This window comes from Anas platyrhynchos, chromosome 2 (assembly GCF_047663525.1).
Source record: "Anas platyrhynchos isolate ZD024472 breed Pekin duck chromosome 2, IASCAAS_PekinDuck_T2T, whole genome shotgun sequence".
NCBI lineage: Eukaryota > Metazoa > Chordata > Aves > Anseriformes > Anatidae > Anas > Anas platyrhynchos.
In genome coordinates this window covers 9,722,501-9,746,281 of record NC_092588.1, presented here as the reverse complement: position 1 = coordinate 9,746,281, position 23,781 = coordinate 9,722,501, and the positions used below count along the sequence as shown (strand labels likewise).

Here is a 23,781-nt window from a genome sequence, read left to right as displayed (position 1 = left end):
CACTAGCTGCACTTCGGTGCTGCTGCTACCATCATACATATCACACTACTAGCATCCCCAAAAAGGAAGGGCTCCTTGGAGGAGTATTCAAAGTACTAAGGGAAGGTTCCTATTTTGAATCATTTTCAGTGGGAGCCTGACTCTTTCCTTTGAATACAGTGGAGTCTTAGAGGCAAAGATGCAGTAAAAGTTATAGGAACATACTTGCAGAAAAGTATCATACCCTTTTAATGTGTTCCATTAATTTCAGCAGAGCTACCTGCAAGAAGATCCCAACCAGATTCTAGCCATAATACTTTATGCAGTTTTGATAGCTCAGTAAGATTTAGGTAGTCGTTATAAACATCTTTAAGCTAGCAATAGCCAGCATGTCTGGTTGTGTGTGCGAGGAAGCAATTTCAGTGTGTGACCTTTACCTGCTATTCCCAAGGATATGGTGAGTTTGTATCCATTTCAAAGACCAGATAATTATTAGATGGTTCTCTAGCAGTAATTCTATAATAAAACCTTTGGTTTTATAGTCTTGGGGCATGACTGAGGAGATTAGAAAGTAGTAATTCACACTCTTGATACCTGAGATTGATCTTGAAATGAGCAGCTGTTTCTCCCCCAAATTAGACACTTTACATATATATCATACTGCTAGATTTACCCTTAATGGTGCTATCTTCACATGTGCTTTAAAGAAATCATGTCATCCATGTTGCAGCTAAAACTATAGAGAAAAAATAAATGCACACAAATGAGGCATTTATCATATCCGTATTTCATAATGCCAAATCAAAACCCACAATGTACAGTTCACAAAATCGCTGTGTTAGAAGAGTGAAGAAATCTGCTAATCCATCAGTTTGACTATGTGAGTTTGTTTCTGACTGTGTGTTTGGTAGTGCTCTGATACCATCTAGACTTACATTCCATACAGAATGAAAAGACTGTGCAGAACTAAGACTATTTTCTGAATGTATGTGTTTCTATGTGCCAAAAGCATGATTTCTAATGTTTATCCCACTGGTCTTCATAGTGAAAACAATTTCTTTGTATGATGAGAGAATGATAAGGCAACAGTTTTGAATAAGCAGAAAGGTTTGGATATTCAGGTTTCTTATTTTATGTTCCACTGTGAATACTTAGCAGTATTCTTTGCAGATGCTTCTCTGACTTGCATCCTGGAGGCAAGGAGTTAGAATATGAGTTTACTGCATATTTCAGACAGGAAAGAACATCTGTTTACATTAAAGATCCATACTACTGACTGCTGAGGGAGATTCATCTCTGGCATCTGTGGTCTTACGTAGGATGACAATGTCCATTGATTCTGAGAATTTAAGTTGTCATGAAATAACTACAAATACTTTTAAAGTAATGTTACAAGAAGCAAGTCCCTTGTGATCCTTGTTCAAGCTATTAGCATGTTAAAAGTATTTACTGCATGTTAATTTTAATAAATTCTTTTCCACTTCTGAGCCTCTCAATTTCTTTTTTTTTTTTATGTACAAGATTTGTACTTGTCTATCATAGTGCAAAAGTATTGAGAGTAAAGTGTAAAAATCAATGTTTCTATGAATATAAAGATGATTCATAGTTCTACTGGGATGAAAAACATATTTCAACTGTTTCTCAACTATTAAATACCGTTCCAGCCTCAGATTGGCTTCACAATTGCATATGATTTGCTAATTATATATGATGAAGCTGCTTATATATTTGGTTCTGTAAGACTGGGTTTTAGCACTCTTGGGCATTGAACAAGATGTAATTCAGTGCTGACACCAGAAATGGGAATTCTTGTATCCCTTATATGCCATGCCAAATGTCTGAGACTGACCAAACTTGCAAACTGAGATATCCCAGCCTATTAGCTGTGGTTTTAATGGTAATCCTTGAGGAACAAAAGCTCAGTGAATGAAAACAACACACTGGTGTCAGTGTATTTCTAAGGACTGGTAAGACATAAGTCATCTGAAACATTATTTTATTCATGTTGTCATAAAGATTAAGAGCAAATCAGAAGAGCTAAGGCAGCAGTTTCCATTAATAATAACTAGTCAGAAGGAATAAAAATAGAGACCACAGGGACTGCTTAAAATATTCACTTACACATAATTGTGCAAGTGAATTTCATTTGTGTGTAACTGCAGCAGAGGACCCAGGTTTTGTCCACTCTGAAAGACATTTTTCTCTTCTTTCTTAAGAGTATATTCTCATCTATGGCAGGGAAGAGCAATGAGGTGTTTTCATAACTGACAGCAAGGATAAGAGAGTGATAGCACATATTTTCAGTTGTCATCCTAGATTTCTGCTTTTCTTCTGAACAGTTTCCACTCTAGAATCCAATTGCTTTACCTTTTTGCTTGGCTGAAAAACACTGCTCAGCTTGTCTAAAGTTAAAGTGGGTTTAATTAAAGATTAATTGAATAGATGAAAATCTGATGTATTCACACAGGCAATGATTGCACTACCAAACCTGAGTGTGCTTTGTGATCTGGGACTGGAAGCCCAAGTATTTGTGTCTCTGATGATAACTTGCCATTGTAAAAGCATGCCTTGTAAGAGAATGTTCTGCTCAGTGACCAAAAGCTTGAGGAGAGAGTCAATAGAGATGGAGCTACCCCAGAGCTTGCTCCCTTGTTGAACTCCCTGATGGGAGGACAAGCAAGGAGACCAAGCAGGAGTAGGAGGTACTTGTCGTCCTCTCCTTAACTGGGAATAGGATTTACCCACTAAAATTAGCAAACATTCAGGATCAAGCCATCAGTTTCACTGTCCTGCAATGAAATACCCCAAACATACCCCCAGTTAATACTTCTGCACCAAAGCGCATGAGCAGAGTTGCTAGTCTCCACCAGAATTGCCATTTTACTCTACTCATAGTCAGCATGTGAAAGAAAAGGAATAGAAAACCCCTGTGGAAGATGCACATATACATTACTTTTTTGGCTGAAAGTGTTTCAGAGAACTGAAAGAAAAAACTGCCAGTGTTTGCATCATGCTCAATAGTCATTTGTTTGCCATCATATTTCAAAAGGTCAGATTGTGATTCAAGACCATGACCTTGAGAGCAAAATGACTTCCTCAGTGGGCTCTGACCTGCAGTTACTTGCAAATTAATGAAATTAATGAGTAAAAGAAAAAAAAAAAAAAAAGAAAAAAAAAAAAGAAGGAAAAAAAAAGAAGAAAAAAAAAACATTTAGGGTCCAAACCCCAGAGATACAGCTGTCTCTCATAACCTCTAGGAAGCCACATGTGACCATCAGTGTCTTATGCTTATTTAAACAGCATTGCACCATCTGTGTGTGAGGGCCATCACCCTCAAAGCCACATGGACCTAAGTGCCGTTGCAAAAAACAGATCTGGGGCTTACCATGACCAAGGACAAGTTCAGAGGCATGCTCCTGAAGTTAACGGATATGTTCCCTGATTGCAAATCTTCATTACTTTTTAAGTGAGCCAATATACTGTTAAGCAAAATGGCATTAGCACTAATGAAATAAGATAATTACACTAATGGCATGACCGGTGATGCTAAGTTCACATTGTACAAGTTGTAATGAGGCTTCTGGATCAATAAGCAGCTCTTTGGCTGGTCACATCAGGCACACAGAGTATAACATTTGTGAGAAAAGCCTTTAGAAAATGCACATAGTTAACTCCAAAGATGCTGGAACAATTCTCCTTAAAAGTCCATTTTTTCTCTCTGGTTACATTTATCTGTCTTATTATGTTTCATTAAACAAAGCAGGATGGAAAATGGTCCTATTGATGGGAACTTTCCCAAATGGTAGAATATATTTCAATGCTCTTCCATCATTATATTTCTTGGGGGAAAAAAGAAAAAAAAAAGCAAGAAAAAACAGTTAAATTGTATTTCACTGACACATCAGATTAAGTAAACAAAGCATTTCTCTGTGCCTCTGCCAACTGTCACTGCTGTTGGGCAGGAAAATGAGGAGAAAGATAGTGTAATCTTTTGTCTGCCTATTTCCTTTGGTGGCAATTTTTTCTGTTCTTACTGTAGACAAATTCTGGACAGTCCATTGAACTATGTTCTCCTTCTGCAGGAGAAAGACAAGAAACAAATAAATATCAAAAGCAACTGGTTAGAAAGTAGTTCTGCAGCTGGACCTGCTCCTACAGCAGAATACCACAGTGTACGCACTATGCCAAGCTCTACATTGCACCCTGGCAGCAGCACAAGGGGGATGTAAAGCCAACCAACTTCTCTTGGGATTTTCCCTGGCTATTCTTGACGAGGAGGTGAATGCCTACGGAGTCCAAATTAGAGGGAGAAAATGGATGTAGCAGAAAGCAAAGCCATCTGAGCCCAGGAACTGTTTGGACAGATCAAGATGACCCAACATCAGTCAGGCAAAGAAATCTTCAGGCTGCCTTAACTGTAGTTCTTGATGGTCTTGGGATACACCTATTGATGAAGCAACATAAATTATCTTGGAAAATAACTCATGAAATTAGAGGGCATTCACAGGACTTACTTAGGCTCTATTTCCATCCCCAAAACATGATGAGGGCACAACTTACTATCACAGTAAAGATTTATTTATTTATTTATTTATTTTACTGGATACTTCACTATATCATGGAATCATTAAGGTTGGAAAATACCTTCAAGATCATCTGTTTCAACCATCATCCTACTACCAATGTCACCCACTAAACCATGTCCCTAAGCACAATGCAGAAAAATTTACAACCTTCTGCCTGAGGAAGGTGTTAATAATCATAATGCTCCAGACACTGTGTCAGAGTCTCTTGAAATGCCTGAAAGGCAGGAGCAAAATATAGATGACAACTTTATTTAATAATAAACAACACTAAAATATGTTCAAATAATGTTTTCGTTGATTTTCAAACCTTTATTTGTTATTATTGAACTAGGTTAAAAGATGATTGCTTAATTACTGTCCCACTGGGCCCATCTCAGAAATGAGATGTGTATCTCATAGGTCTATACCTCTGAGTTATGTTTTAAATAAATCCCATGTCAACTAAGAGATTTAGATGTATAAAGGGGTATGCTGGGTAAGAGTTTACAAAATGAATCTGGTAAATCGAAATTTCCATTTTTCTGAAGAAATTCTTTCGATATTACATGCATTTTCATTCAGTTTCAAAACATTTTACTGACAGAGTGTTTTTGAGTTTTAATTGCACGATATTTAAAATTTAGAATTTTATTCAAGTTCATTATTGATATTCAAGTTATTTATTATAACATCGTTACAGGAAATTTATATTTAATGATTATAGTTCAAAGTGGAAAGAAAATTTGTTCCCATGTCCCTTTTATTTATGTTCTGTGTGTGGAGTTTGCTGCAATTTAATAAAAAGAAGGAAGTTTGATCAAGTAGGATGAATATTAAAACATAAGTAGCAATTTCTTAGTGATTCTGAAATAAATTTAAAATAATATAAACTGTCATTACAATAAGCGGCTGTAATTAAATGACATAAAATAAAATGAAATTCCCAGGTGAAACTAACAATGTCAAGAAAAAGTAAGATTTTTCCCAAACAATTTTGAGTTTAATTTTACAGGTTTTCCCAGAGGACTTTTCACTGAGATTGAAATGTTTTGAAAAAAGCATCAATTTCAACAAAAGATATTATTAAATGCAAGAGAAGATTTCATCCCCACTGCTATTCGGAGGCACAAACAAAACCTTGTAAAAAGCCTGTAGTATAAGATGCATATAATAGTATAGTTCTGACAAGCTGTTTTTCTCTTCTTTGGACCGGGAAATCACAGAGAGTTGTGAGATAGAAAAAATAAAATAAAATAAAATAAAATAAAATAAAATAAAATAAAATAAAATAAAATAAAATAAAATAAAATAAAATAAAATAAAATAAAATAAAATAAAATACAAAACCTCACTCCCAAATTCATGCTTGGTAATCATCAGGATATTTGTCTGAGTAAGGACCCCAAAGCCAGCCACTTCACAGTTGCCTCAGTTGCTGTTTCTTCTGCTGCCACTGCTCAGCAGAAGAGCAGAAGATTTGGTATATTTTATAACCTGTGTCATCACCAGGAAACTCCTTTTAACACAAACAAAAAAGTGGCGTTTAAATTTGGTAGTAACAGTATGGCAAAACAGACTTTCTTCAGGAACAAATGCAAGCTGTAAACACCCTCTTTATTCTTGATAAAAGACATAAGCAGGTTTACCTGGGGCATGAAAGGTAAAGCCAGACAAGCGGTAATGCAGGTAACAAATGTTTCTCAGCCAAAGAGATCCTCCACTTGGACAAAATATTAAGAGAAGTTTTGGACTTTTTCCTAAGGCCTGTATAATGAGTCTGGATGATATTCAAGATTAAAGCACTGTACAGAAAGACAAGCTCTTCATGTATCTGAAATACTAAACTGATACAGGAGTGTGTAGATAGATAAAGGAGGTGATTGATTAGTCCGGAAGTGATTGATTAGCCCTTTTTGACTGATTAAAGTCAACCAAAACTTTTTTTTTATTATTATTATTTATTTATTTTTAGTCTAAAGAAAAGACCCAGAACCAATTGCTTAACTTCTGAGCTAAACATTAGCCATGTCTAGCATAGCTTAGCTAATAACCAATTATAGACCTTTAAAGATAAGCATTAGCTTAGCTTTTATATATATATATATAAATATATATATATTTATATATATTTATATGCATATATATGTATATATTTATATATATACATTCATATATATATCTATCTATATCTATATACATATATAGAGATATATATACTTTTAGGAACTTCAGAATTCTTCCCTTCAAAATGTTATGGCTTAACGAGTTTCTAAATTAGAGACTATACCTCTGTTTCTCATAGTTCTTGGGTGATTTTTTCTATGAATCAAATTGAAATTTGAACCAGTTTATGGCTTAGTCATCCAGAATCTAGTTTGTCATATAGATCTGTCATCCAGAATATCATTACAAAGATATTCAACATTTGTCTTATATTCTCTGTATACAATAAAAAAGGGATTTTTGTCTTAAATGGGCAACCCAAACATTTAATTTTTAATCCCTGAGGCGTTTTTAACTGCTCTTTGTTAAAAGTTATTTCATAGACAGCCTGATGCCAATATCAGTTCCTTTATATACAAAACAAAACCAAATAAAAATCTATGAGTTAGAGACATCTTAAATATTTTTTCTTACATTAGACTTTAAAGAAATTTTAAAACACATGTACTATTTCAATTATACCCTATTTTCACAGTGGAAGCCTAATTCAGGAGATGGGAATGTGAAGCTCCATAACTCTTGGTAAAGTAATTTTTGATTTGAGAAAAAGTCTATTCATGTCTCAAGTGGGGAAACCAGAGTTAGCCTTGATTGAAGGGCACTAAGCTAATCACATTCTACAGTTATTGAGGACAGTTAAAACATCATTTATAAAGTAATGATTGTTCAAATTATCTTATTGAATCCATTTGCCAATCCCTAAGCATTTTTTTTTATTGCTGATCAGAGGAAATATCCTTGCTATTGGCAACAACTTGTCTATGAAATAGATTTTAGCAAGAAGCAGTTAAAAATCTATACTAATCTACCAGTTTTGCTTTGCTTTGCTTCATACATTTTGCTTAAAACAATAAATAAATTAAACTTCAGCTCTGCAAAATAATCACTTTTGTTTCAATCCTGAAATCATATAATTTTAAAGTGTTTGATCTTTTTCAATTTTTGTTAAATGTTGTCAGACAAACAGATTAATATTTACAACACTGGGAACATGGAGCTGAGAAAACATCCTCTTGTGAAATACACACAGATTTCCCCAACCCGACTGGTTACCATGCTACTAAATCAGTTGCTTCTATTCCCATGGTAACAAGAGGAGTTACACCTAGCAGTGCTTCTCACTGTGGATGAGCTGGAGACAGACTCTTGCAGAGTAGCAGGTTTAACCTCCATGCACATGTATTTTAAATGTTCTGCATTTCCTTCATTCACTGCCAAGGCTGTTTCTTTTTTTCTGACAGACTAGAAAGATTTTCCTGTGATGGCAGATCATTGCAGGGAGAGGATGGTGGGAAGAGAGTTACTAGTTCTTCTAGTTTTACCCCAAGATTTTTTCTACAAAACTTTTGGCTTTCACCAACAGATAAAATCTACTCCTCACATGAGTTTTGCTCTCCTGCCCCATGCTATGGCTTCTTCCTTCCCCATGAATTCTGACTCCCTCCCACCACTGTCCTGGCCATTTCTCCACCCAAATAAAAGACAGTATCCACAGAGGTCTTGCTTTCAAATCCTCTCCCAGCTGCGCAGGAACTTGTTAAATTTGACTAACAAAGTCTATAGCTGATAACTACATGGTGCTTAGTTAAAAGCCAAGAACTACCACTGCAAAAATGCAGAGTCCCTAGTCTTAAAGAAAGAACTTTGATCACTTGTATTTGGGTTGGTATCTTCTGTCTACAGCAAGGTACATAAAAACCTGTGAACATACATTTGCATGATAGCCAAGAGCGAGCTCTACTGAAGCAGGCAACACAGATTTTGAAAAAGCTTGTGTTTCCGTGGAGCTTGAATTCCAGTAATAAGTTATCAAATATAATTAGCTCAGTGAGAGAGAGACACAAGTGTCCCATCTAGTTAGATTCAACAGCGGAAACAAAAGCGGCAACTAAAGTCCTAGTTAGCATGTATATATATACATATATATTAAACGTTATGTTTTCTATAGACTGCAGTCATGTATTTTCAAATTTGAATGCTATATAATTTTGCCTAACTGGGGAGAACAATGCAAGTACTCTGTATGTCAACGTTACTCCTGTCACTTGATTTCACAAGCCTCTCTGAAAAGAAGATATCATCAGCTGACCCATGGGGGGAAAAAAAAAAATAAATGAATTTGTAAATAAGTGAGAAATATAACTCACATCTCCAGGGAAACAATCAGAAAAATGCAGAAAGAAACAAAGAAAAGAAAGGATGTGAAAATTATCTTGAGTGACAGAGCTGGAAAATTGCCAGAAACGCCAAATCTCAAGAAGCAACTAAAACCTGTCAGCATGATGGAGACATTGGATGCTGGGGATTTCAAAGCCACCTAAGAGATTTAAGTGTATGGCAACATTAGATTATTCTGACTTTTGCTAAGGGTTACAGAGCTGTGCTTTGAAAAGCAGCAGGGACTCATGAGAGTATATTACTTTACCATTCAGTCTCAACAGGCAGTTTGAAAGATCCTGCAAACTTTCCCGTGAGTGATCATCACGTTTTAGTGAATGGTACTTAGTGGAATAGCTGGAGGCTAATTTTTAAACCCCTCTGTGTCATGGTGAATTGCACTGCTTGTAACTGGCAATAAGATAGTATACAGAGCTGAGGCAGGACCAGTATATGTGGATTAGTGAGACTTAAGGTGACTTTATGAATATTGCATCATTCTAGCTTTCATCAGTATTAGTGGTGTCAGTAGTTCATTTTTAGTTTGCTTTGATCTGTTTGGACTCAAGGTGACCCTGTGTGGTAACACTAACTAAGCATAGCATAGGATAGAGTTTTTTATGAGCTAGGAAGCCAGAAACACATGATACACTTTATCCCATAATAATAGCAAAGAACAAAGAAATAGTCACTTTTGTTCAAAGGATGAACAAGGAAGAACAAGGATACAGTTTGTAGTCCTCAGGTCTGCCCTTCTTCTTTTTTTACTCTATGTGTATTTTTTTCTTTTTTTTTTTTTTTTTTTTTCAGATATGCAGAAATAATAAGTGGCTCCTGTGAGAGGTAATATTTCTGGAAATCTAGAGAAACAGTCAGTAGCTGCTGGGTAATTTATGTGCATTTGCTTCAAAATGTTGTAATCAAAGCTTCTGAAGACCTGAACCTGGTCTTTTGGTGGTATTTGCAGGGTTCCACCTCGTGTGTTATTCTGGTCCCCAAAGTTGTCATCCCAGACTTATTTTTATTGCTGTTTTTATGTCTCCACCATGCAACATTATTTTGATCTATTTTAGAGGCCATAAAAAAACATAAAAAGGTTTTGCTTGTGCAAATTCCTTTGAAATCATGGAAGCTGAACTCGCAGGGTGGTGCATACTGTGCTGTATCCTCAGTCCTGAGCATGTTTGACATTGTTCTGCTGTCCTGGATAGCTGCGTTGCCTCCGCTCCATGTGGAGATGCATTTTTAATTCTTTGATGCCAGCAAAATGATACAAGTTTGCCTTGTTTCCCTGAAGCAATCGTATAGAATAGACAGATTTGATGTTAACACTAAAATTGAATTCAACAGAGTTTGTGACTTTAAACAGACAATTCACACCAGACCCATTGAGCCAGCCTAACTTCACAAAGACTGTATAAGATTTAAAAAAATAATAATAATAAATAAATGAACAAAATACAGTAAAATAACTGTCTAGCCAAGCTGTTGATCCAGTCTTTGTGCATAAAATGGAAAGGCTTTTTTTTTATATATATACTTTGATGTAACAGCTTTAATGTGAAAATATGGAGAGGAAAGACCTAATTTGTTGATTTAAAAAAGTAATGCCATTCATTAATCAGAGCACTGAAGAGAGAAAACATAAAGTGACTTGAGCTGGCTTTTATCACACAGGCCTGATGATAAAATATCCACTTCTACTGGAAGCCCCGCCATCCTGGTTTCACTGAATACACAGTAATTCAATCATGACTAGGAGTAATTTATTTGTAACAAGGAAGGCTTCTGTTTCTCTGTAATAAGTTGATTATATCTTGTCAGAGGAACCTTAAACCCCTCAAATGTCAAATGAATTATATCATATATATTATTTTCTTAGCAGCTGGATATGAGTAACTGATGAAACAGAGCTCTCTATTTTCATTTTGCACACTGAATGATAAAATACTGCTTGTAAAATGGAGTCTGTGACACATATTCATGCAAGTCCTTAATTTCCTACTTTTAAAAAGCCTGTTTCATAAGTATGATCTATTCATTTACTCAAAATTGTGTCGTAATTTGCTGGGGGAATTGGACACCAGAACATTCTTCTATAAAATATTTATGCTTTTTTATATTTTATTTTTTTTAACATCCAAGTAAAACTAACCCCTGTTCATGACACATGGTCTGATAATGCACTTATCCCCAAATTAGATTTGAGATAACATTTGATCCCATCTGTCTCTAAAAGCGCTTCCTGGAAAAAGGAGTGCAGCAGAGGGTCTGCTGCGGGGCCTGGGGGTAGAAGATAGCCACAGGAGTTGCCGGGTATCTGTCCCCCAAATAAATAGATGTGTGGGTGGCCCACAGGGATTAGCTTTACCTTGCAGCCCAGACCAAGGCTTTAGGATGCCTGCCTGCACAGATACACAGCATTTGCCTATGGCTAGGCCTCCTGGGCCTGTCTTGCTGCTCAATCTCACTGAAACAATCAGAATAGGGAAAAGGGAAAGGAAGATGTTTTCTTGTGGGAAGAACTGGAAGAAGAATAATGAAATGACAATAATCAGATTGAATACTCTGTTCAGCAGCTGCCAGTAGATTATTAAAACAGACCCCAAACAGTTTTGGAAGCATGCAGTCCTTGCTTACTATTACATGAAACACCACACTTTGCCAATACTTTTGGTGTATCAGAGACAATCTTCAATGAACTGGACTGGGTTTGAAGGTTAGAAAGAAGGACGAGACTGCCATATATAAGGGAGTAACTTCCCCTATTGAGCTGGAGAAGACAAGAGAAATGGTAGCTCATACCAATGCATGCAGCAGCACTCATAGCTAGTAGTCCATGGAAACCAGCATCTTGCTCTTTCTTCATTAATAAACATGAGAGGAAAATATTTGTTCACTTTTTAAGAAGAAAAACCAAGCTCTTGTTCAGTATAGATTTTAACATTTAGCTCTTCCACAGAAAATGAGTACTATGGACAAACAGAAATTACAGTCTCACTTTATGATTTTGGGAGTAGTATCTCCTAAATGGGATCCATCTCTGCCTAAATTCTATGCCTTTATGCTGAAAAAAATAAATAAATAAAAATAAAATTAGAAAAATTGTTACTAGCCTCTAAAGAAGGAGGAGTGGGAGAGGAACAATGGACAGGCACACCTTGGAGTAACCTGTTTGTCACCTTGCATTGGGACTGTGAAAATTACAGATCAAGAGCTGAAATTTTCTTCTCTTTCACCTCCAGTAATAATCTGAGGAGTCTCCAGAACTGACAGAAACTCAGAGATGGGGAGATAGCAGAATCGAGTAGGGCAAGGTAAGAGAAGTAAGGACTTTGTTGAGAAGTAAGGACATTGTTGGAACTAACTCTGTGATGAATTATGCTTTTGACATCTCACCGCTGTGAGTTTAGCACTGGGATTTTCCAAAGACAGCTGGACAGCAGGAGGTAGCATCAAAGATGCTTCTGGTTCTTATTACAGATGACTGCAACAAAACAGAATAAATCCAGGTAAAAATTCACCCAGTACCAGCAAAGCAGAAGTCAATGTCACTGTCTCTGATTGTGATCCAGGCAACATTTCTAAAGACTAAAGACAGATTCTGAATACTTGGACCATGTTGAGAGCTCCAAAACTGAATGTTTCAAAGGGAGAAAGGAAACAAATGGGTTTTGCTTCTTGGAAATCCACACCCTAGGACAGGGAAATGAAATAACGTCTGAGAGTACCATGGTTTTCTTTTCCCAAATCCCAAGGTCCTTCTGATTTATAAAGTATTTCCTTGTCTTATACAGAATTCCTGTCCTTATGGCTAAAGAAATACCACTTCTTAAGAGAACCTGAGGGAGGTATTTCATTTCCTTATGGGATTTTTTGGGTGTGAGGCTCAAGCTAACACTATTTCTTTGTTTTATGGAAAAATGTAGGTGTCTTGAATTTAGCCATTGTTGCTTTGTATGATACTTTGACAGAAGATTATATATTTGGGTGTCCAGTTAATCAATAGAGGCTTTCCCATCTTATTTATGTGAACACACTACAATAGGTCTAAATTTTAAGTTTTAAAAATGTTGTCGTCGGTGGTGGTATATAGTGGGTTGCACCTTCCACCAGGTAGTATGGTGTTCTGTAGCTTTCTCCCACATCCTCCAGCCTTAGGAAACAATGCAAGGTGATGTGAAGTCTATTGTTCAGCTCTTTCCCTACTCCTCCCAATTCGTTTTGGTGGGGTCTGTAGGCAGATCCCAGAATTGGAGCAGGAAGGTGTCTCACGTTATAAATTCTGGTTCATTTTCAGACTTGACCATCTTACTTGGTCACAGAATCAAATATACTGACTAATTTCTAAGATAAGTAATACATTTGTGAACCAAGGACATTTTCTGATAGGCAGTCTAAGGCAAGGCAATCACAGTTGTAAAGAAAGAACAAAATTTTCTCCAGTGCATACTAATAGCACTGAAGGAAAAGAATTATGAACAAGAAAACATATATATATATATATATTTAATAATTGCTATTTCTGGTCATAAAACCAGACCTAAAGCCAAGTGGCCAGAACTCCTCAGAGAAAAGTTGTTATTTTGTTCCCTTTAGGAGTAAGGAGATGAAAGGATTTTATTAAAATGTATTTATGTTAACAAAACTGCTGTATTATCAGTGTGATCATAATTTCTCTCAGTGAATGGAAATATTCTGGAATTTCTCAGAAGTTTGATATCTTTAAGAGAAAGCTCTAAAATGACGTTGTACTTGAAAACTAGATAAGGACACTATCATTGTTTTTCTCATATTTGATAACCCTTATACGTTACCACACCGCTTTCTCAATTTACAGATTACAGCTTTACTCCAATGTGTTGCAAAAAAATATTTTAGACTGTTTTCCCAATGTATTTCTCACTTAAGTTGTTCCATAAGATCAAACTACCTATCCCAAGAGACCGTAGTTATGAATGTATCTAATATTTATTTTTTTTATTACTCCTGTAGACTTGAATTCTTCATTAAGAGAAGTAAGAAGTCAGAATAAGTGTACAGATTTCTGTGAGAGCAACTCTGTTGCCTATACCCTGAAAGCAAAGGGGGCCTCCTGCTTCTAGAGTCAGCTCTTCAGGAAACCTAGACGCCACTACATTTTAACTGTCTAGATCTAACTGAACTGTGGTTATAGTCAAGTATTTAACAGCATTTCACACTTCTACTGTCATCTGGATTACATAACAATGTGCTGATTTTATAAACAGCAACTACTCATTTTTGTGGTTGAGTTTTACTGGATGCACAAGAGAAACATCTGACTAAATAAAGCTGGAGACAGGAAAATTGAATGCAGAGGAAGGGCAGGCATTCCTAGGCACATGTAAAACCAAATGGTGCCAGGATTTGCAGACTGCAGTGCCACCACGCAAAGCCCCCGCACACATTTCCCGCCAGGAGACCATAAGAACTCACTTTCTTGTGGTGCTGAAAGTGCTTTTGCTTGGCACGTGCTCTTAAAAACCCTGCAAATGCCACTTACACTATTAAGTGCGTAGGGGGGAGGGTATTTAACTATTCAACTGCAGGAGGTTAGCGATGCCAAAAAGTGTTAAAAATCAAAAGAACCCACATGTATAAACACAAATGTTGAAAGTGTAATAAAACTAGTGAGGCAGACATTCACACAGAGTAAATCAGATGGCTCTGCTGGCTCCAGCAAAGTTATGTCAGCCTATGCTATCTTGGGCTCTGCTCTGGTAAATACCTCAAAAAACAGACACCTGTATCTGTGCTTTACCTGAGATCTGCTGAAACAATTCTCTCTAAGCTATTGTTTTAAAAGTGGGGTGTGTTACCCTGTGTGATTACTGTTAGAGCTTCAGCATGGTGCAGCAGCATGGAAACTCAGGGAGACCTTTTCCTGCGCTCTTTATACTACAATAAAGGACTTCTATTCCTATGTCTTTGTCCTGTGGAGATGGTATGGAGATGCCTCTCATGGATATAGGTCAGCTGAAAAGATGATAGAGTATTTATAAAGTCTGCTCCTACTAAGACATTATGAACTACCATTTTCTGCAGATTCCTTGAGTGCCATATGAGTAAATATTCAGAATTTAAAAGAACATTTGGAGACTGTACCTAAAAAATCTTTGGTACAGGTGAATTATTCCTTTTGAACCTGATAAAAGTCACTATTTTAATTCCCAAGGATTACCTCCTTAAGTCTAATCCTTAAATACATGGAACGCCCCTAAAACAGTTTTTATGTCTCCCAGCATTGATAGTGGTTCAGAGCTGGTGAACTGGAAGGCACAGACAGACTGTTCCCATTCATGGAACTTAGAGCGTTTGGGGGTCATTCAACATTTGCACATGTCCATGCTTGTTGTGCATGTGCATACCAATACTTCATGATAATACTTCAGCTGAGCCAGTTCCTCATTCACTTGCATGTAAACTGGCAAACAGAATCTTATGCACCACAACAGTAAATCAAGAGGTCTGCAAGAGACATCAGCCTGGAGGTGTCTACAATGTAGGTTTCCATATCTGAGAAAATAATCTTGGCTTCCTTTGCAGTCAGCAGAGAGTCTGCCACTGGTTAATGGAGCTATCTCGTCTTAAATAGATGTTGATATGGGGTCAAATGAATGCCCATCAGCCTCTGTGGCTGTATTGATTGCATCTTAATGAGCCTTAGCAGGAGCCAAGCAGGTAGCCCAGAACTAACTCAAATGCAAATGCCCGTACTGTCGGCACCTAGGGAAGGCTGAAATAAATCTCAGCTCAAATAAGGAGAATTTAACTCCATGTAATTTAGGACCAAAAAAAAAAAAAAAAAAAAAAAAAAAAAAAGAGCAAAAAAAAACAAACACCTTTCTACCCTATAGGCTCTAAGTTCAGTCAGGTGTGGAATCAAGGTGAAATTTCTGCTATGTACTAGCACAGTAATAGGTAGTCTATGCATCATTTTGCCTCCATCTTTGGTTTCTATTTCCCATTACTGGACTTCCATATCAGGATGCAATCTTGGGGATATAGATGCATTTACAGATACATAGAGATACTTCATTGTCCATTCCTCTCCTTCATTCATTGCAATGCTTGGTTTTAACTCACATTGTAAAACTTAAAGCCACTGATTCAGTATTGAAGTGTAAACAAAGACAATATTAAGCAAGCTTCGTTTCCAGAAGTACAGAAGTGGTTCAAAGACAGTATTTCTTTGCAGGTTCAAGAATATGACCTCCAAGAGCTCACTCTGGACTGGGGAACTTAGAATTGGATCCTGTATTTCTGTGTGGGGAAACTATTACACATCAGTTCACTCTTTTGTGGGCCAGTGAAGAAGATGCCTTAAGGACAGTATCCCAGTGAGACAGTAAGTCTTGCGTGAACTTTTACCGCTTACTGGATGTTGTTTATCTCTAGAGTTGGATTTAAGCTGCTACATCCAGGGACTAAAATTCTTAAATTGAACAGAGAGCTCACTACTGAGGTTTTTCTTTTCCTTGTTTGTTTGTGACTCACTGCCAGACAGCATAGAAATGTTGAGTAATCTCAGGAAAGCTAGTAGGAAATGTGCTGCTAAGAGAAGTTTCAGCAAAGTAGAGGAGGATTTTTCAACAGAAATAAATATTTCTCTTTTTCAGTTTTGTTTTTGTTTTAAACAGTGCATGGATGAGTTTATGGAAAGCACTCAAATCTATGATAAATACATGCAGGAGACTTCCACTTGCTGTCAATAGATTTCTTTCTGTTACAGTTGTCTGCAGCTTCTTATGCTTAGAAAACAATTTCTTTTGTTGCCAAAATTTCTGGCTGTGAGAGAAGGTTCCACCTTGTTACAGTAATTTAAAAACACCTGTTGTCATATATTTTCATATGGCAGTTACACTGGAACTAATCCCCACATAATCTTCTTAATACAAGATACTATGGGCTTACTCTACTGATAGGGGGGTTGTATTTCATGCCTCACTACATTTAGAACTTTATTTTACTTCTGATACTTTTATATTATGTCTAAATGCATTTTTCCTTGGCATGTTTGCAAGCCTTTTCCGTCAATTTTAGGGAAGAAAATTAAGCACTGCAACTTTTTTTTTTTTCTTTTAAATAATTATTATTCCACCCAAATGATTATCACTAATCTCTGGGCTTCCCTTTGACCCACTTGAACCCCAGCCTTTGTAAGCAGCACGCTGCTCCCTACTTGTTCTCAATGGCAACATGAATAGTTGTATGTTCAAAGGATCATATTTGCACTGTTTCAAGGATAAAGAAAAGCACTTAGACACATGCTTGATTTTAAAGCAAGGGCCCATATACCAAATACTTGATTTTAAAGGAAGTGTTTATAACCAGCCACATTCAGTCTTATGTAAAAGCAAGTAAACAATGGGATACCAGGCTTTAATTTAGAAAACAATTTCCAATATGTCACTTTTTCCTGTACTATTAATGTACTGTTATCACATTAGTAATTAAAGTTGTTTATTCAAAATCTTTTTGCCTTCCTTCCTGACTGAAAGTCATCAGCTATTTTAACTCTCATAGGCATCATTTTATTTTTATTTCATATATCTTATATATATATTATACTATATTTTTATTTTATATTTATTTTTTACCTGTGCATGGTCTGAATGCAGAGGGGTAGCTGGTTTAGAACTATGTGCATATTCTAGAGAGCATAAATACATTAAAAAACAATTCTTTGGTTTAAAGAACAATAAAGTGGAAGAACTAGTAATTATCAGGTAGGAAATACCATAATTATGGATGAATATACAACTTCACTTCAGCCACGTTGTGCACATATTTTATCAAATAGCCTTTAATTACATAATGACAGATTTTTTTTTCCCAGTGCCCTCTTAACTATGCAAAAGCAATGATATTCAATGAATCCGCATCTTGTATTTTCTCACTTTGAACTCACTGATCAGTATCTGTTTTCATGCTTTGTTTAGCACATCATCTTTGAACACTGCTCCAAATATATCTTGTCTGGCTTTTATCTGGTTTCTTTCCAGACATCAAAAGACTGTATTTTTGTGAGGCCTGTTAGAAGTATCCCAAATTGTGGATTGAGATCCTTTGAACAGCACCTAGACTAAATGCTAAATGGAACGATGTTTCTAACATTTCTTCATTGAGCAGCCGTTTGGAGAAGAGTTGTAATTCTCCTTCAACAGATAGAAAAAGTGCTAATAATCATCACGGTTTTCCAGCCTCCTGCTGTCCAGCTGTATTTTTATACCCCAATCTCTAACAATCCCTGTAAACCAGTTTCAGTTTCAGATATCTCCCAGGAGTATTCATTTCATTCACACACAGGAACATATCTGTGATCCAGACACGCATCTTATCCATAATCCAACTTCAGACTGTGATGGCACAACAGAGGACATCGTCATCCATCTTATTCGGCATCTCACCTAGTTTCCTTGAAAGGAAAACCTAAGCTATAGACTACTAGACAGTGTGAGGTACTCAAATCAGACTTCTGATCTGGACAGTAAGGGAAGCTGGACCACATTGTTGAACTATTCATCATTTCAGGTTTTTTTTCTTGACAGACTTATTCTAAATTAACAGCCTTTTGAAGAGACCTACTGTTTCTTCAAATAAATGTCAGGACTACTCTGTTAATTTATTTCAAGGTCTCCTGGGTCATTTACCTAGCAGGAAGCAGCACTGCAGGTTTCTACACAGCTGGGAACAGTGGTAACACACTGCAGAACCTCAAGGTCAATAAAAAGAACAGTAAAATGGATAAGCTGGCCATAGCAAAAACAAACAAAATTTGTTCATTGGCCAAATTGAGACTAGAAGCCAGTGCCTGCACTTACACATCCAGAGATATTACTTGCACCAGTATGCTGCCTTCATTTCCCTGTTGGTCTGACTTGCATCCCACCTGAAGCTGAAAGAAGATATTTCCCCCTGTCACCAGTCCAGATACCAGACCAGGAGGGAGGATTGCTGCTCTCAGTGCTGATGCATGCTGACGAAGGATTCTGGAACAGAAGTTGTGGAGAGAGGTGTACTCAGCTCCCACTGTGACAACTTGGTGTGAGTTCAGTGAGGAGAGAGGCTTTGGAAGGTCACCTGCCCAAAATAAAATTCAGAGCATCTGTTAACTAAGATTTTTCATTTATTTATAGCCTAGCTGCTTATGTTGGGATTTTCAACATGACAGCAGCAAGAGGTATTTCACTAACAAAGCTCACAAATGCCAAATTTGAAATACTACTTCAGAACATTGTTGCAATAATACATAGTTCAATAAGGACAAAGCTGCTTATTTTTACCCTCATCTTTTTCTTGGAAACATCTCAACCTCTTTTTGCTGAAACTTATAAGTAAATCCCTCTCAGATTTACTCAACAAGAAGAGCAATTTCCTCACAAGAAGAGCAATTTGAAACAAAGAGTTGTCCTAGAATCTTAAATAAATAGTTTACCTTTGGCAAAGCAAAACTGATGAAATCACAGATTTATGGTATGGAATATCAGGCAAACCCATCTATGTGTTTCCAAGCAGCTAGTCCTTTACACCCTATAAAATGCATGCAATACACATAGTTGAACACCCCTTAAAAAACATACACACAAACATACATGTGCACACTTATGCATTGATACATAAGTTTAAGTTTAAACTGGTAATTTTCTTCCATGTTTTCTGACTTTCACAGTGCAGAAGATAAAGTTTCCAGCACTGTATTATATGCTGCAGACAGATGCCTCACGTCGAGGTGTGTATGTGGCTCTCATTCATTTCACGGCAATGCTATGCAGGAAGGGAATGCTTGCTGGCAGCATTACTTGAAAGCCTCTGCTTCCCTGGAAGGACAGCTCAGAGCCATGAATGTCATTTCAGTAAATGATCACAAAAAATGGCCTTGGCTTCTTTAAATATCCATGTATTCACTCCTGATCTAATTTTACACAAGCTGCAAAAACTTCAACCTTTTATTTTCACTGGAAATTACAGTCTTTGCAACAAAATAGTCCCATTTCGGACCATTTCACCAAAAAGAGTATCACTTACCACCCTTCCCACCTTCACATGTCAAAAACAGTGAAATTCAGAGCTGGGAATTGCACTACTACTTTGAATCTAAAGAACACTAAGCACTATATATGATCAACGTTTGTGACTTTATCATTGACCCCTTGCCTGTGCTACATTGCAAAGCACTGCAGCTACATCTGTGCCTGGTCTGTCCCTCCTGTCTTCTGGCTTTCTTCAGAACAGCTCTTACAAGCAAAGGAAGACTTAGCCAGATGAACTCCTTAACACTAGAATAGGGATACAGTCAGGGTTTTGAGACAGCGCAAACACAGATTCTCGTATATTAAGTAAACTCGAGTTTCACCCAGTTGCCTGTAGACTTTGCTGATTTTTCATCTATTTGTGCTCTCTGCTCTGTTGATGTCATGGCCTTTCTAGATAATTCCCATGCTCATGCAAACCTTGAATTTACTTAGAATTAGTTACTGTTTATTTTATTGATAAATGAACATTCAGGTAGAGATCTCCATTGGTATTCCAGGACTTCATTACTGTTTTTTCCCTCCTTCTCAATAACTTTTTTTCCAGCATAACTAGATGGACTTCAGCTCTGCATGGTAACCAAGGTATTAAATTTGCAGGACAGCAATGCCTCAGGGTTTTGCAGTTTGGTTTTGTTTCTGTATAGCATATTTTATAGGGAGCTATTTACTCTGGTTGTAAAGTCTAAGCCATTGGTGATTTAGAGCTATAACAATATTGATGCAGATGAGCCTCTGTGGAGATATTTGATGACATTATGTAAATGTAATCAATGGGCTCAATAAAGCATAACAGCAATAAAATACTTTTCACATTATATATATAAATAAACACACATGGATACATGTATGTGCTTCCTACATAATTACTGTAACTATGCCTGTTTATACAACTGATCTTCCAGCTCTCTATATGCCAACTCCGTAGTGTCTGTTCATACAGCCTCATTGAATCCATAGCATCTCGCTAACTAATTACTATCTTTACTTATGCTAGAAAACAATAAATCTTCTGAAGAAAGGAGAAAGAAGTTGAAATTAGGTCAACTCAAAGTTGTTTAATGCTGCAGTTCAAAAATTTTAAGTGTTTCTTTTTAAACAAGAAACATTTTAGTGTTGGCTTTTGTGTGTGTGTGTGTGTGATATTATCTGGATTTTCATTCAGTAAAGGAAGATGAGTTTCTAGTCTTCAAAAAGAAGGAGAAAAAATAATAAAATTAATAAAATATTGCTGTTTTTTGTTGTTGTTTGATTGATTGATTGATGGTGGTTTTGAGGGTTTTTTTGTTTGTTTGATTGATTGATTTTGCCAGACTATTATGACATTAACTTTCTAATCTAAAATTTCTGCAATTATGAGTTGGACTTGTATTGTCAGAAAGTAAAATATCAGGACATGTGAAGGAAAAACAAAGAATGAGGAAGCTATGATAGAACAGTGCTTACCCAAAATTAGATACCTGTAGTCTGAACGGGTTTCTGGTGAGTATATATACATTCAAATGTTTATGTGTAAATCATGATCTCACAGTACTAAACTAGATCTTCGAACAGAACCTCAGGAAAGACTCCAGTCCTTCATGTTCCTTGCTGTGAATTATTTAAGCTTCAATTTTATGCAGTATGTCACTTCATCTTTCTGCTTACTTTTACATTGGGGCTGATTCATAAGTTGAGTCTCAGTGTGATCATAACTGTAAGATTACACAGTGTGTATTATATTATGAAAATATTTCTCTAAACATATGGTGTCATATGATTCCTATCATGAAGGTCATGAAAGGATGACAGCCACTTAATGCTACTCCCGGGACAGCAATGGAAGAAAACTAGCTTACTTATTAAGGAACTAAAGAAAACGTATGAAAAGCATTTAGAAAAATGCTGATATTTCCACATTTACTTCCAAAGTGCTTCGGGATATATTTTTCGTAACGTGGAACAAAAACAAAGTCACTCCATCGTCAACTAGACTCGAGGAATGATGACTTCCATTGGGACTCCACTTCTGATCTGATGCAAGAACTCAAAGGGTCTTCGCTGTGAAGGAATGAATTCACAGGGTTTCCAAGTGCTAGGTGATTAGTGAGGCTGTACAGCCAATCACAGTCTGACCTAATTTAAATTTATTGCACAAAATAAAACAGGTCCTAGGAAGAGGGGGTGATCCCTTGCCCACATTAAAGACACTCAGTTGGAAATTGGGAACTTGTTCAAAAGTTCCCTTTTCTGCTCTGAAACTGCCATAGGGTATGTCCAGGATGTCTTATGTTTCTCTTTGAACAAACACTGTATCTTGGCACAATTTTTATTACAACAGTTTGGCATATGTCCAGGTCTTTGTCTTTGGGATATCTGAGTTCAAATACAATCTCTTATTTTTCTGTAGGCATTTTATAATAGACAGTAGAAAGAGATAATAGTTGACAACTTAGATTAAATTTTAGCTGGGCTGAGTGGGTCTCTAGAGATAATTATCTCTTTCTGATAGCTATTTAGTGAAGTGGTGTTGATTATACTCATAACTTAGCTGTCTCATTTAGGTGTTTAATGCTCTCAACTACAAATTTCACCTTTCCTCTTTAAATGTGTAATTCTCCCTTTCCCTGACATGGATGCTAAAACCGATCAATGTAAAAATGATCATAAAGCAGAAGATAGATGCTGTTGGTTCTGTATTGGTATCAGAGCAGAGGAGCAGAGAAGTTCCTCTATATACCTATTATTGTGGGGAACATGAGTGAAATGAACACTGGAAATTATTTTGATATAAGACCTGACAAAGAAAAAAAGGAAAAAAAGAACAATTCAAAGCAACAAAATTAATTGATTTCTAACCAAGTAGAAGAGAGTGTACTGAAATGGAGAAAGGTTGAACCGAAAGGAGGAAATTAGATGAAGCACGGACATGGGAGAGTACATTTAGTCTGATAAAAGACAAGAAGCAACCTCTGACCGTATTTCAGTATCACTTGACTTCAAGTGCCACTAGGAACGTAAACAAAGGAAAGTGTTAACTAAATTCCCCTCCCTTTCCTCCAACTCCTGCAAGAAGTATTTGGGTCAAATTTCAGGCAAAGATCTGGAGAAACTTTTCCTCTCTACAGAAATGAGTTAGTTGCTTTTTCATAGCACAGGTTTGAATTTATGAAAGTTGCTAGTATTCATGATTACATCCCTCTTTTTTTTTTTTTTTTTGAGTTTAATTTTCATGTTGCCTGCATCTTGAAGCTATATGTAAATCTCAAGGTAGAAGCTGCTTGACAAAAATTTGAGTCCACTGATTATTCATCCTTAAAAAAAAAAAAAAAAGAGTTGAGAGAGAGAGAGAAAAGAAGGCCATACAAGTCTTTGAAATAGTTGGGGTCAAAGGAATTGTGCTTTCTTCTAATTGTCCCAATAAATTTTAAAGATGTTATTGCTCTGTAGTGATTAAGAAATGGTAAAAAGAGATGCAATACTATAACATCAAGGCCATCAAGCTTAATAGTCCTTAACTGATTGTCACCCCGCCCCAACAAAAATAGACATGTTGTTCTCTCCTTTCCCGTCCCTCCTCCATTACCCTTCCCCCCTCACTCAAAGGCTTCTAAAAGCACCTCTAGCCAAGCCAAGGGGAATTTATACTTCCTGCAATAAAATCCAAAGAACAGAACAGCTGGCAGCTGAACTTAAGATTGCTAAAGCAAACATTGTGACATTGATGTGGGGAGGGATTTTGTTATTACTACAATACAGCATGACTGGTTCTGCAGGAAAAAAGATGCAAGCAGAGCTTTTTTTCAACAATGCAAACAAAAGAC

General features: G+C 36.6%; 2 long non-coding RNA genes across 2 annotated transcripts in view; one reads left to right on the top strand and one right to left on the bottom strand.

Annotated features, from left to right (window-relative positions):
* The window catches only part of LOC106019000 (uncharacterized), a 236,403-nt gene that overhangs the window by 72,252 nt on the left and 140,370 nt on the right, over window positions 1–23,781 (bottom strand). The window lies entirely within an intron of this gene.
* On the top strand, window positions 7,861–16,260 carry LOC140001809 (uncharacterized). Its single transcript, XR_011807335.1, has 3 exons — window positions 7,861–7,927; window positions 12,170–12,241; window positions 16,144–16,260. It is a non-coding gene; the product is annotated as an uncharacterized lncRNA (long non-coding RNA).